This window comes from Neopelma chrysocephalum, unplaced genomic scaffold (assembly GCF_003984885.1).
Source record: "Neopelma chrysocephalum unplaced genomic scaffold, ASM398488v2 Primary Assembly neopelma1_80b, whole genome shotgun sequence".
Classification (NCBI taxonomy): Eukaryota; Metazoa; Chordata; class Aves; order Passeriformes; family Pipridae; genus Neopelma; species Neopelma chrysocephalum.
Window position 1 is genome coordinate 4,226,978 of NW_020897742.1, and position 15,792 is coordinate 4,242,769.

Genomic DNA, 15,792 nt, shown 5'->3' on the forward strand with positions numbered 1-15,792 from the left:
AATTTAGCTTTGCATTCCACCCCAAATCCAATTATTATAACAACCCTGCTACTACTGTTATAGTTAAATGCCTGTAAGGGTTTCTATTATAACCCTTTCTGTGGGAGTTTATAACTCAACCATTTGAGCAATATTTAAAAAAATATTGCTCCAAGATAAACCTTGGCATGTAGGGTTCCAGCTCAGAGTATATTGAAGAACAAATCAAAACAATAAACCTGAAAAGCCTACCGTACCCCAACTCTTTAAAACATCTCTCTGGCTGTTTTTAGTTTTTTTAAATCAGAAAAGCAAAAGTTTTTTAAAAAATCAAAAACTGAAAAAGAACATTGAATTCATAATTTATCTTGTTTGCAAATCAACAGCAAAAGTCAGACAACATCTGGACCAAAAATGTGGGAGCAATCTGCCTCTGTATAAAACTGGATGCTGCTATGGCTACAGACTGACTGATATTTCAGTGTCTCCTGAAGTAGGCTGTTGTGTGGGACAGCTAATGCCTACCTGTTATAGTTACCTGATTTAAATATTGATAGATGCAAAAGAGTGAAGGGGCAATAGAAATGGAACCAAAAGACTTTTCCACACATTTTTAAAAGTCCTAACATGAAGCTATGGAGGATAGATCTGTAGGGACAACTACAGAGATAACATTATCAGTGACACATTCAGTTAGCATCCTCGCTCATTGATACATGATGTTGTTTTAAAAATCAATAGCACTATAACTTATCAAAATATGCCTTTGCTTATTAACTATAAATTAAAATCCCTTCATCTCCCTCTCCTGTAGTATTATAACCTGTGAAAAACAGCACTCATTGAGAAATTCAGAGGATCAATTTTGGACATGGAGAATCAATATTTGGGATGAGGATAGGAACGGTCACAGATGGGGTCTTAAAATACAGCCAGGAGCAGACTGTTCTAATATATGGCACATACTAAAGCAGTGCACTGGGGAACATAGGGATGAACTGTGCTACCTTAGGATGCTGGAGAAAACATTTTTCAGAGAGCTTTGATTATCAGCTTTTGGGCGTTTTTGTAGTTTCTTTTAGCTGATGGTACTTTTTGTTTTGCTGCAAACCATTATTCTTTCTTTATTTTGCTAACTTTTTCTAAATTACTTCAGGAAATTAACGGAGGGTTTACAATTACAGAGGCTCCCCTAGGTTGAGTAGCTCAACAGCTTCTGTCCAATTTGCCTTACTTTGAAATTATAGGACTTCTTGTGCCATTGTTCTGTGGCTTTAGAATTTCTCATAATCTCACCACATACTAGACTCAACTAATTAAATGTGCCATCAGCGGGCTGTCACCCCAGTATGACCTTTTACAGACCCGTAATTAATATATTAAAATCTACCAGCCTGAGTACAATACGTACCTTCCCCCACTTAACCTTTTGGAATCTTGAAATAGATAATTTAAGCCTCTCATTTTCTGGCTTTTTGTTTGTTTTTGTCTTTTGTGTTAAACTTTTATTTCCACTTTTACTTCCCTTGCCAGGGCCTGATAATTTCCTTGAGAGTATTTTCTTCAGTTTTTTTTAACTTTTATGAGGTTCAAGTATTTCAATGCTCTCCTTATAGGAAGTGAAATTATTTTATACATGTGGATGTATTTGACTGGACTGAGTTAAGATAGATCCATTCAGTTCTAGGATGTGCACCAATTAACATCAATTGAGAATTTGCCTCCATATTTTTTATATAAGACATTTGGCACTCTGAGATAAAAGTAGACATATGTCCATAATTCTATTTTTTAGATTTTAAAAAAGATTTTTTACCTTTTGTTGGACTATAGTATTCTGCTTGATTACCAGAGCTTGAGTTTTATAATTTAATTTAAGTACAGTTCAGTTCTATAATGCAAACTATTCAGCCTACTCATTATTTCTTGATACTGCTACAGGGTATATGGAATGACCTTGCTGAGAGATGTAAGTGCATTAATATGCAATATTTCAGTGATTTCATTTACAATGCTAAGTTCTTTCTCTGTGTGAATACAATCTAAGTGACATGAGCAGCTCTTAGAAATGTATGGAAACACAGCCTTTTATTTATATTGCTTTGATATTCTGTTGCACTACAGAGGTTAAACATACTTGTAATACCCCAGGTCCATATTTATTCGCAGTTCATTTTACAAGGAACTCACATGAACAGTGGGAGTTCCCGGATACCAAGCTGACATTATTTAACACCAGCCAGCAACTAAGCCCTGCACAGCCATTCACTTACTCCCCTCTCAGTGGAATGGGGGAGAGAATTGGAAAAGTGGAAAAAACTTGTGGGTTGAGATAAAGACAGTTTAATAGGTAAAGCTAAAGCCAAACAAAGCAAAATAAGGAATTTGTTCACCACTCCCCATGGGCAGCAGGTGGTCAGCCATCCTCAGGAGAGCAGGGCTCCATCACACATGATAGTGACTTGCGAAGACCAACATCATCTCTTGGAATGTCCCCCTCTCTTCCTTCTTCTTCCTCCAGCTCTATATGCTGAGCATGATATGGTCTATATGCTAAGCCATATGGTCTGGGATATCTCTTTGGTCAGGTGGTGTCAGCTGTCCTGGATGTGTCCCCTCCTAACTCCTTGTGCACCCCCAGCCTCCTCACTGGTGGAATTGGGGAGGAGCCAAAAAGGCATTGACTGCGTGTAAGCACTGCTCAGCAGTAATGAAGACATTCCTGTGTTATCAATGTTGTTTAGAGCACAAATCCAAAGCACAGCAGTGGTGGTCTGAAAAGTAAAAGCTAGACACAAGTCCAGCATTGGGAAAACCGAAATGCTTTATTGAACACGAGAACACATTTTAAAGGCATCTGGGGCTGGACATGTTAATGAAGGGTTCAATCTATGTTAATTAGGGAGTTACACAAGTTTTTATTGCAATTTCCAAGTAGTTAATGTTTCTTCAAGTAGGATTACATGGGGGATAGAGGGATTACAGGGGTTTAGACATGGTTTTAACAATCATCTCAAAAAGTCCTTTCTTAATTCTGCTTGGAGCCACGTTTATATCTCAGGGTTGCACATCAACAGGTCTCAGGACAAGGGTCCAAATTTCTTTGGATCACGAGATGTTTGTCAGCCTTGTTTTCCAAGGTTTGTGATTCAAATTTACCTAGCTTCCTTTTGCTGAGAGCTGGTTTTTGTCCCCTTCACACAGCTACTGTGAATAAAATTAACTCTACCTCAGCTAAAACCAGCACACATGCTGGTTCATTTTGCCAGCCATATGAACAGAAGGCTTAAAACACTAGGAAGATGTCCTGAAAAGTGAATAGCAGGGACCTACCTCTTTGACCATTTAAATCAGTGTAAGAGGATTTAGTATCATTTTCCATGTGGATAGAGTTTGGCTAACATGGATGTATTTTCAAAAGCCCCAGCTGACATTTAAATTTGTTATGCTGATGCAGGGAGGTCTGGAGTGCTGTCTGCAGATCCCCTGTGCTGAGGACTGCTCTTATGCACTGACTGTGCATCAGCTTTCTTTCTACATAGATAAAAGTATGTAAAAGGCAACTTCTTGAAACATCCTTCAAAATATGAACCAATTGATCTAGGTGACTGGGAATAAGACTGTTGTGTAGTGCTACAGGTGGAGGAAAGAGGAGAAGCTTCCTTATGAGGAAGTTTGTTTGAGAGGATTTTCCTGTAAGGAATGACTCAGAGCTGTGACCAAGCATCACAGACTCTCCGCACCATCCAAAACAGTGATGCTATTACAGCTGACAGAGCACATGATATATGGAAAGCCTAATAATTAAACGCAAACTTTTCAACAATTCCTGAGACCAGACAAAATAAAGATCTACTTGTAACTCAAGAAAAGAACCTGCCCTGAAATAGACAGCTAGACATCCTGTATAATGTATGAAACATATTAAATGGTTCCTAAAAGATTTGCATTTTTGACAAGAAGCTGTGTGAGGCAGATAATACATAAGGCAGTATAAAAAAAAAGATATCCTAAATCTTGTTTCTTTCCTGTGCTGAAATGTCTCATTCTCTCTATTCAGCACTCATAGTGTTCTGTCTCCTCCAAGAAAAAGTACATAAATCCTATTTTTAAAAATACTTGTAGCCTTTAAATAGGTGTTATTTCATCATCCTAGTTAACAGGTAGAAGTGACAGTGACTTTCATACACCTATCCTCCGAAAGTTTTCAACAGTCTTTCCGGACTTGAGAAAAATCCATATCCATAGGAAAGTGAATTTATTTATTTAATTTGTGCAAGCAGACCCTATACTTTCCCAGGAAAGTGTCCAAACCATCATGGTTTTGCCCTATCACTCTCCCGAGGAAAATGTTTCTTTTACATTAAATAATTAATAGTTCTGCAGCCCCAAAAGGGAGATTTATGGTCTTTCAGTACAATATTTTGTATACTAAGTGGAAAATCTGGATTCCTACAGCTATTAATTTAAAATGTACAATTTTGTGTTGCAAATTAGTATTATGGCATGGTGACCTAGGTCTCTTTTTAGCATTCTGATGTACAGAACACTAAGAAAGAATTTGGGCATTGTATTGCAATTGAGAGTTTACGGACAAAAGTCTGTGAAATTTCTTGCACTGTCAAGTTCAACTTTCTGAAAGACTCTTCTTGAAAAGCAAGGTCAAATTGCAATTTTAGGAGAATAGGTTTTGTGAACTCTGTCATCACTTCATTTTGCCTCTATGCAAAGAAAATTCTGTTCCAAGTCACAGTACCTTTATTCTCAGATAGTTTTACACTGTATTCAACACCAAATATTTTCTATCAACACATTTATGTCTACTGTGGAACTTCTAAAGAAAGTAATTACCTTCTATGACTTGAAAGGAGCAGATGTCATCTGGCATTGGTACTTCTTTTTTCTCACAGCATAACTGAAATACATTCCCAAAGGTTTAAGTACAATGTGGTGATCAATAAAACAGGAGTACAGTTATTTCTGTATTGTCTAAATAAAGGTTACATCTCCCCCACTATTCATGGTAGTAATTGACTCATAATAAAACTGAAATCTAATCAGATTCTTCCAAGAACTTGAGCATCAAGAAACTGAAGCTCTTCAGACATACCAAAGAAAATATTTTCAAAACATCAAAGTAAATTGGATAAAAATTATTACTTCCAAATTATAAACTAGGAATTAATGAAGAAAGTTGGGGCTGTTTAGCCTGGAGAAGAGAAGGTTGTGTGGAAACCTTATAGCAAATTTCCAGTGTCTGAAGGGGGCCTACAGGGAAGCTGGAGAGGGACTTCATGAGGAACCACAGTTTTAGGATGAGGAGTAATGGGTACGAATTGAAACAGACAAAATTTGGGTTATAGATTAGAAAGAAATTCTTTCCTGGGAAGGTGGTGAGACACTGGAACTGGTTGCCCAGGGAGGTTGTGGATGCCCCACCCCTGGCAGTTGGATAAACCCTTGAGCTAAGCCCTGGCCCATTGGGAAGTGTCCCTGCCCATGGTAGGAGGGGTTGGACCTAGATTATTTTTAAGGTCCATTCCAACCCCTTAACATTCTGTGATTCTATGATCTTGCAGTATTGTTGTAGAGATAAACAGGGTTGAGACAATTTTTTGCTGTAGAATCAAGGTGGAGTCTGACTTTCTGCTCAAGCATATCCATGCTGCCCACAAAAAACAGATGGTTTGATTGTAACTGCATTTATGTGGGAATTTGTTGGTACATTCAATGTATAATTTCACAGATTAAATAAAACTATTTGACTTAGACCACAGGTGGCACCTAACCTCTCAGATCTCTGACTCAGGCATGTAGCTTACATTCTCTGTGAGGCACACATGAGCCTTTGTTTGAACAGTCATTTGTCCTGTAGTTATGATGTCTCATCTGTAACATGCAGGCATTCTTGTTTGTTTTTCTGAAGGAATGACAGTCTGACAAGGAACCTGATGGAAGACTTGAATTTTTAAATACTGTAATATGTTTAAATTCTTGGGTGTGTTTTGAGTTTTTTTTTAATTTGTTTGGTTTTGTGTTTTATTGGTTTGGGTTTTTTGTTTGTTTGTTTGTTTTCTGGGGGTGGGGTTGGTAAAATGTGTAGATCTGTACTTAGAGCATGTTTCTGGAATACAGTGTCACCTGTTTGAGCACTAGCACTGATCATGAGCAACATATACCCTAGAGCAAAGAATTCAGTAAAAGAAAGTCAAATTTTAAGGATCAAAAGCAGTTATTCAGTCCTTGGTTTTGTGCAAATCATTTAAAAGTTATGTATTCAGTTTAAAACAACTGTCTAGACTTATTGACTCCTGTCAAAAGAAAAAAGGGCATCACAAAAGGGAATTGGTCCCACTATTCTCCTAAACATGTTTCCACATAGGAAAGATCTTTCTTTCAATCAAGGAACTGTTAAGCTTGAGAAAGGACAAAATGTTTACATACATGTTTAAATGCCTAAAAAAACAAGAGACAGCTGTGAAAAGACTTAAAAACTACAGTAAAGTCAAAGAGTATAAGATACAGTTTTAGTTGATGTCATTGCATGATTAGGTGAAGTCTGAATGATTGAAGTCATACATGTAAAAAATGTACAGATTTCACCTTGTTAGCCTATGCAGGAACATGAAAAGTAATACGTATTTTTGAGTTAATGAAGTAAAGTTCAGCTTTCAGTCACTGTTTGTGTCATTTCTTTGTCTTAGCTGCCATTAGTAACATTGTTTTAAACAGAGGTGACTGCAACACCTCCAGGCTATTCCATCCTTTGTTCCATGACTACAACAATTTCCCTACATATCCCTGCTTCTAAGGTGTGCAGACAGTTTGTTTCTGTTGAACTACTGTCAACATGGAAACTTCTCCTTGCTGAGCTTTGTCTCTCAGTACTTTTCCACAACTCCCATTACCAAAAAAAGGAAAAAAAAGAAAAAAAAAAGAAAAGTGAGGAATATCTGAACAACTTGTTAAAGCAAAAGAATCCAAAAGAAAGATGTCTGCCAGGGAATTTGTGGGGTCAATAAACCATGAAAGAGTGAAGGAAGTGCTTAATAATTTAGGAGTAGAAGTAAAGGTAGCTTATTCTTCCACGTCTGTGTCCGTTGCTGGAGATCTTAGGCATTGTCACACCAGAACCTTTCCTCACAGGAATCTCATCAGAAAATATGTCTGAAATTGAAATGTGAATAGAATAGGTTTCAGCACAACTCAACAAAATGAACAATAGCAAATTGATACAACCAGTGGTATTCCCTCAAAATCGTAAAGGAAGTTGAGTATGAAATAGCTAAACTGTCAAAACTGAATATAGTAACAACTTTTCATTTATAACTGCCCTAATACCATAGAATGAAAGGTAACATATGTGTTTCTTCTGGTTTCTTTGGAGAAGAGGAGAAGGGTGATTTTTTATTTTCTTTTTCAAAATACGTTAAGGAGGACCTAATGAAATGCTGACCAGAAAGACAAATCAAAGTAATAAAAAATAAAAGAATGAGATTTGTAGTCCTAAGGATAGTAACAATGTTATGGAAAAAATCAGCATAGTTCTTATAAAAGAAAGTCTGAACATAAACCATTTTTAAAGGAGTCAAAAAGAACAAGAGAGAGAGAGTCAAAAAAGTCCAATTAGCTTTCTCAAGGGTACTTGACAACATTCTCAATTAAAGGTTTTAGAAAAATAAAAAAACATAAAGGCATAAAAACCATCAGTCTTTTAAGTTAATGACTGGTTAGAAGATAGCAAATCAAGGATAGGAATAATTAGGTAGCTTTCACAGCCTATTGAGGTCACCAGTGGAGATCTACAGGGACCTGTTCTAAGACTTTTGCTGTTGAAAATACTAATAAAGTCATAATAAGTGGAAATTCATAACAATATTTGCCAAACTAACTATCCAATTCACAATTATGAAGATAAAATCAAATTAAATTCAGTGTCAACAATTGCCAATGATGTACATGGATTAAAAAAAACTATCTTTGAATACAAGGTAGAGGTTCCAGAGTAGTTATAACAAAAGAGACACTAGACATAAAGCAGTTCCATCAAAGCACTGTTGAAATTCTTGGAAGTGGTCAAAAAAGAGTAACTGTGCATTAACAATTTCTAGGAGCTAAATAGAGAACAAGCATACACACAAAGTTTTACCATTGCAGAAACCTGACATGCTTCCTCCAACACAAGGGTACTGCACAGAATTCTGGTCCCCTGCTTCCCTCTAGAGCCTTGCATTAATAAATGAAAAGAGATGAGGAAGGTCAGCAAGAATAATCAGAAGTAGAAAATAATGAAGAACAGAGAACAAAGATAAAAGATTCAGATTTTGAAATGATCAAAGAGGTGGAAACCTGAGGAGAAACCTAGGCTAATGACCAAAGAATTATCTGGACTGCACAGATAGAGCTGGAATCTTTTAAATGTGAGATAATATCTCAGAAGAAGACATTAAAAGATTGAGATGGACATTATATTTAAATACTCTTAATTCAAGACTTTGTTTTGGGACTGTTTGTCTCAATGTCTCTTTTTTATGTTCAAAATCAAATCTTCAACTTACATCCATATGTATTGCCCACCTATGAAATTATCATGAAATCAACTGCTTGTTAACAGGTAGCAGTCCATTGTTTCTTACTTAAAACAAATGTATTGAGTTTTCAAAAGAAAGCTTTGACAAATCTCCATTATTCTTACCCTTATGTGAAAAAAAATTTTTTTCTATCTTGAAATAGTTTATTTTCTAGAGACATTATGTAATTTATGTAGTACTAATGTTTCCTAATGATATTATTTTAAATGTTTCTATTTTTCTCAAATTGGTAGCAAAATGGAATCTGATTATTTTGTCCTTGTTCATTTATCAATGTTTAATATCTCTTCAGAAGTTTTACTTTGTAATTCTTTCTAAAGAACTTTAAAAAACACAACAAAATCCCTGAAGTTTTTTTGGGTCCAAAAAATTAGTGTTAGAATAAAAATATTAACTTGAAAAGAAAAACATGTCTATTATAAGACATTTACATTTAGGTACACTTGCATAATCCATGCCTTAATAGGTTTTAAGATGTAGTAAAAGTGTTACCAGCTTTAATACCCTATTTCACATGTTATTTTGCCTGAAGGTTATAGATTCTTCCAAAAGGGCCTTTTATACCTGAGCTTCATACGAACCATAAGTAATGGGATATACATACATATATATAATTTATATATATATAAATATATTTCTTCAATGGAGACAATACATATCTACCGTACAGGAGCCCTTGCAGATTGCTGGGTCTATTAAAGTTTCAGAAAGCATCACAACTCTGAGTGACTTTTTTTGTAAGAGTGTCTTCAGTTCTCTTCAAACTTCCAGACTCCATGGTACAATGAAAAAGAATAGGATAAGAAATTAACTGGAGCGACTATAAGCAGAAAAATACCCTAAAATTTTAATAATCTAATAAATTTAAGTAAATTTAAGTAACTGTGTAGTTCTTTGGGTTAGGGCTACTGGGGTTAGAAACTTTAATGACTGTGTGAAATGGATTGACAGCACTAATAAAAGGCAACTGACAATACACTTAAAATTTATATAATTGATATATTTTTCCTGGGAGACCTTCTTCTACCACACTTTTAATTAAATAAATGACTTAAATGTATTTTATAAAATGGATTCCAAGACAAATATGTTAGCTGAGCTATGCACTGACAGAAAAATTACTTTTTGCTGAAGTGCTTGTAGAGAATTTCTAAGTTCCCTTGGAATATTCATCTTTAAGGCAGACAGCAAAAAAATAAATAAATAAACACTGGTATTAAGTGGAAGGAGGATGGAAAAGAAATATTTGTAGTAAAAAGATTTGTACAGACAAAGGGCAAGATGGGTCAAACCAAAACTATCAGCAATGCAATGAAAGAATCCTGATATATTCTCCTAATACAGCATTAACGTCTTGCCATAGTGGTGATCTTTGTGACCTTAGCAAGATTTACTGCAATGTCTCATGAGAAGTCTGTTTTAACTTATAACCTTCCTGATACACACAGGGACATATAAATGACACACATGTGCTCTCAGGTAGAAACATAAGCTTCTTTTGGAACATTTCAAATTCCATAGTTCATTACTAAGGCACATGAATAAATTAAATACATTTTGTATGACATATAAGTGTTTCAGTTATAAGAAAGAAAACATCAGAAAATGTCATGAGCTGAATGTAGGGGAACTTTATTACATAAAATATGCCTTGCATATCATCAGCTGCACTTTTGAGCATTACATCTGCAGTCATGAAACACTTTAGAACGAAGCTGTCATGAGCCATTGCACATACTTTAGCCTTTCGTTACTCAACTACTTGGAAAAGCTGATTTTTCAGTATTTTCTGAGTCATTTAGGAACCAGACAGATTTCATTCAAAGACTCTTTACCCCTTATTAACACTTCTGCCCTGGAAGCTGCAGGCTCATGGGCTCAGCCAGGAATTTTACTTTAAAACGTATATTTAGGGTTCTTTAATACCTCAAGATAGCATTAAGAGAATAAGCCACATACTTGTTCCCAAGATGTATTTTTTATTAATAATTTAGGGGAGAAAATAAGGGAACTTGTTAAAAGTTCAAAAGGGCACCACACAAGCTAGACAAAATGTTCCACCACAATACTGACCCAGCACATACTATTGCACAACAATTAAGTCAAAATCCAATTCCTCCGGCTCCAAGCCACCCAAAGCAAGAAAGGAGCAAAGAAAGAGAAGTAGAGGGAGCAGGAAGAGAGAAGGAGAAAGAGGGAGAGACAGATAATATAGCTACCACTGAAACCTCATGGAAGACCAGCTCTCACACGTCCAGATGGCAGGGCCACGACAGTGGTGCTCATATGCCTTTGGTTTTATCTGCTTTAGTCCCTATGGCCAACCCCTCCAGGCAGGGTCTCTGACCCACCAGCCACTCTGGTGTTCCAGGCCAGGGTGAGGGGCAGTGTTCTCACTGTCCCTGCCAATCTGAGGCTGAATCAGGGGCTGCAGGAGATGTGGTGTGTTATAGTTTTCCCAGGCTGTTTGTGACTAGCTTCGCCATATGGGTTCCAGGGGCTGCCATGAGGGATATGATGCCACCCCACCTCTGTGAGGTTTGACCCATCCCTTCACCACCAACCCCCCCACCCAAGGTGGTTCCAACCCAATAATTACTGATCTGGTGTCTACAACCTTTCTGTCAGTAGTTACTTTTTAGAGGTAGACAGTGTCATCCCTACTATGAATATAATAGTATACATATTGACAGGAATTGAGTATGAGAAGGTGCATAGGAGGCTCTTATTTAGAGAGTTTTACAGGTAAATGTTAAAAAAAATTGTACAGTATATCTTAAAGCATAATGATCTCCCTAGAGTGCGAATAAAAGCTTAAAATATTAGCATTGGCTGATTAAGAAACCATTTGTGTTTCCCTCCTGTTGGTAAGATATATATAATGACTTTCATTAAGCAGAGACCTGACAATCAAACACAACATAACTTGCTAGTAAGATACAAAGGTATAAGCAACTAAAATGAAAGAAAATTTAAGGTGATGAAAGAAAGGAAGGTTCCTGCTGCTGTTTTTTTATTCAACTTTATACTTTTCTTAAAAAGAGATGTCATAAGCAGAGGACTTTTTTTTTCCAATGTATGTAAATACAGTCTTTATTGTAAAACTGCTATACATATGAAACTGCATTTTCAAAGGCCCTGGGAGACTTTAGCCTCTACCTATTTAAAGTAGCTATTCTCAAAACTATTACCCAGCTTCCAAGTTACTTCTATGAAGTAATTCACATTTTAAAAGAGAAAAAAAAGGTCATAAAACTTTAGTGCACTAAAAATAAGGATAGACAATATATATTTCTATATGTGCAAACTATTCATTACAGAGTGAAAATAAAGTACTTCAGGATTCTGAACTTCTTGTGATTACTGTATTTCTTCTTTGCATTAGCTTCACTTCATGCCTCGCTACACATCCAAGGTGTCCCTTAATCAGCACTGCTGCTTAGTCTGTCATTTCTTGTTGCTTAAATAACACAATCACTTGTGATAAGAGATATGTAGGACTATATCAAATTTTTCCACTTTGACCTTTAGAATTTCTTAAGTGTCTTTTGCAGGACATTTTATCATCATTCTAGCAGTTTCACAAACACATGAACATCTCATGTAGAATTAAAGCAAATGAAATCTTTTTAATGTGTAGATTTACTTGTTTTCCATTTGAGAAGTTTTACTCAACATGCCATGCAGTGAGTTATGGTACCTTTATTTGACACTCTCAGATGCAGTAGAATGGTACTGGAATTACATGGTGTTGGTAATTTAAAATAAAGTATGATCTTTTTGTCACAATGAATCCTCCAAGGATGACAACAACATCAACATGAACTTAATCAAAAAATGCAAGAGAGACACTCAAATCTCAAATACATTCCGTCAAATACTATTGGGGGAAAAAGATGCCATTTTTAATGACAGTCATAATTTTGTGCAAAAGCATAGGACCCAAAATTTCCTAATCCATTGATTTCTCACTTCTCTAAGAGACCATCTCACATATTGCAGTGGCAAAAGAAATTAAGTTTCTCCCAATAAAGGATTTGAAATAAAAATAAAACATCCCTTTTGATATGGGGAAAGCAGTGTTTTTATCAAAACACAGAAATATATTGGTAAAAGCATGGGGAAAAATATAAGAGTTCCAGCTGGAATAAAATAGAGCATTTCAGTTGGAAGGAACTTGCAGTGATTGTCTAGTCCAGCTGCCTGACCACTTCAGGGCTGACCAAACGGTAAAGCATGTTTTTAAGGGCATTGTTCAAACGTCTCTTCACAGAATCACATTATATGTTGAGTTGGAAGGGACCCATAAGGATCATCGAGTCCAGCCCTTAGTCCTGCACAGGACTATCCCCAGGAACCACGCCATGTGCCTGAAAGTATCATCCAAATGCTTCTTGAACTCTGTCAGGCTTGATGCTGTGACCACTTCTCTGGGGAGCCTGTTCCAGTGCCCAGTCACCCTCTGGGTGAAGAAACTTTTCCTGATATCCAACCTAAACCTCCCCTGACACAACTTCAGGCCATTTCCTCAGGTCCTGTCCTGTCACCACAGAGTGACAGGATCAGTACATCCCTTCACAAGGAAGTTGTAACTGCAATGAGGTCTTCCCTCAGTCTCCTCTTCCCAGGCTGAACAGACCAAGTGACCTCAGCCGCTCCTCTTATGGCTTCCCTTCAAGGAATCTTTGTTGCCCTCCTTTGGACACTCTCTAACAGCTTAATTTCTTTCTTACATTGTGGTGCCCAAAACTGCACAGTATTCAAGGTGAGGCTGCACCAGTGCAGAGCAGAGCAGGACAATCCCCTCCCTCAACTGGCTGGCGATGCTTTGCCTGATGGCCCCCAGGACACAGTTGGCCCTCCTGGCTGCCAGGGCACTGCTGACTCATATCCAACTTACCCTCGACCAGGACCCCCAGGTCCCTTTCCATGGCACTGTTCTCTAGGATCTCATTTCCCTGTCTGTACATACATGCAGGTTGCCCCATCCCAGGTGCAGAATCCGGTACTTTCCTTTGTTGAACTTCCTATGGTTGGTGACTGCCCAGTCCTCTAATTTGTTGAAGTCTCTCTGCAGGGCCTCCCTGCCTTTGAGGGAGTCAACAGCTCCTCTCAGTTTTGTGCCATCTGTGGACTTGCTTAGTATCCCTTTCAGTCCCACATCCAAGTCATTTATGAAGATGCTGAAGAGCATGGGGAACCCCACTAGTGACAGGCGACCAGTCTGATGTCACCCCTTTCACTGTAACCCTTTGTGCTGGACCTGTGAGCCAATTGCACATCCACCACATGATGTTGGTACCAACCAACCACTTCTCTGGGAAGCCTGTTCCCGTGTTTGACTACTCTCTCAGTAAAGAAATGCTTCCAGTCTAAATCTCACCTGGTGCAGCTTTGAACATTCCCAAATGTCCTATCACTGGACACAAGGGAGAAGTGATCAGCGCCTCCCTCTACAGTTTTTTCTCTTCAGGAAGCTGCAGAGAGCAATGAGATCACCCCTCAGCCACCTTTTCTCCAAACTAGGCAAACCCAGAGTCCTTAGCCACCCTTCACAGGATATTCCCTCCAGCCCTTTCAGCTACTTGTCCTTCTCAGTACACATTCAAGGACTTTGATATCCTTCTTAAAGTGTGGGTCCCAGAACTGCACACAGTATTTATGGTGAGGCTGAACCCACACTGAATACAGCGAGACAATAATCTGATACCAGCTACTTCCAGAATTTAATCCTTATTCTATTAGAAGAAAATTGGAGAGTGCTGTTTCTTTGAAGGCCAGCAGAAAGAAATGCAAGCATCTAGACTTATGCTACTGTTTAGGAAAAAGTCTTAAGCATATAAAAACTGAAAAAAAGATGGTGCAGAGCTTTTAGGAAAATTAACTTATGAAACTATTTCCTTTTCTAGACAGTGTGTCTGTGGAAATTGCAAACCTCGATGTGAGGGGCATTATAAGATAGGAATTGTTGTTATAATGCTGGTTAAAATACCCCACAAAACAGTGAGAACAACAAAACCCTGCATTTAATGCTAATTTTTTAATTTTTTTTCAGAGTCCAGGCACAAAAATTCTTAATTCTCTTGGAACTGATCTCAAGAATGTATTGGTTTTTATTTGGCAGAAGTCAACATCCTTCAGAGCACAACTTCAACAAGAATCGGAACAATTAAGCAAAAGAGAAAGGAGGAAACTATTTCCCAGCCATAAACCAAAGCAGGGAAAAACAAGAGGTTTTTTAACATGGAAAAATGATTAACTGTGCATGTGTTCTACTTTGATTCAGAAGCAGCACTCTACATTCATTATTTATTTCCTAATATTGAACTGAGATTAATAAACTAGACATATGCTTCACACAAGGTTATGCAGTAAATTCCTAGACCTTGCATATTTTTGTCTCTGGGAGGTGACTTAGAAGAGAAATTTGCACATTGAAAGGTTTTTTGCTACAGTTTTAATACAAAAAATTTTTTTGCTATTTTGTACATGAAAACACAAAACTGTCCACTCACCAACTTCAGAGAGTTGAACTCTGGGCGGGCCATTACCACCTTATGCTTAGAGGATCTTTCCATTGAGACAATCTCATGGTGATGTGTTCGGTTGCTTGGCTATGTCGTATAGATGAGGAAATCACAAAAATATTTCAGTCCAAATTCTACCTGCATTGTGCTCTGTATCATCAGTTTCTTCCGATGTCAGTAAAGCAAGTAAATCATAGAACAATTATAATGCATGTTTTGCTCAAAATCCCTTGAAAATCTGTTGAGATTTGAAACAGAATTTATTACCAGCCTTCTAAATGAATTCTAAACCTAAAGATTGCAAGTAGGATTTTAGTATTGTGTCTTTTCCTAAGTTGATATAAATTCCATTGTTTAAATTATTTAAAGAAATTAATCCTATAAAAATCTGTTTCTTGAGATTAGGCTATTAAAATAAATAAATGTTTTATGCATTAACAGATATGTTACCATGCCCAAGGTTTAGATAGATATTTCACTAGGCTTTTACGCAAAATTTATCTGAATATGAATAGATTTAAGTAACTGTAAAATCTACATAAAGAACCCTAAAAAATTGGGTTGTGAATTAAAATTTATTTGTTTAATATTCAGACACCAGGAAGCATTTGTATATCGTTGTGATAGGATGTGGTTTGTGTGCACAGCATGCAAATAATTTTCTTAGCATATGGACCAAGACAGATATGTAGCAG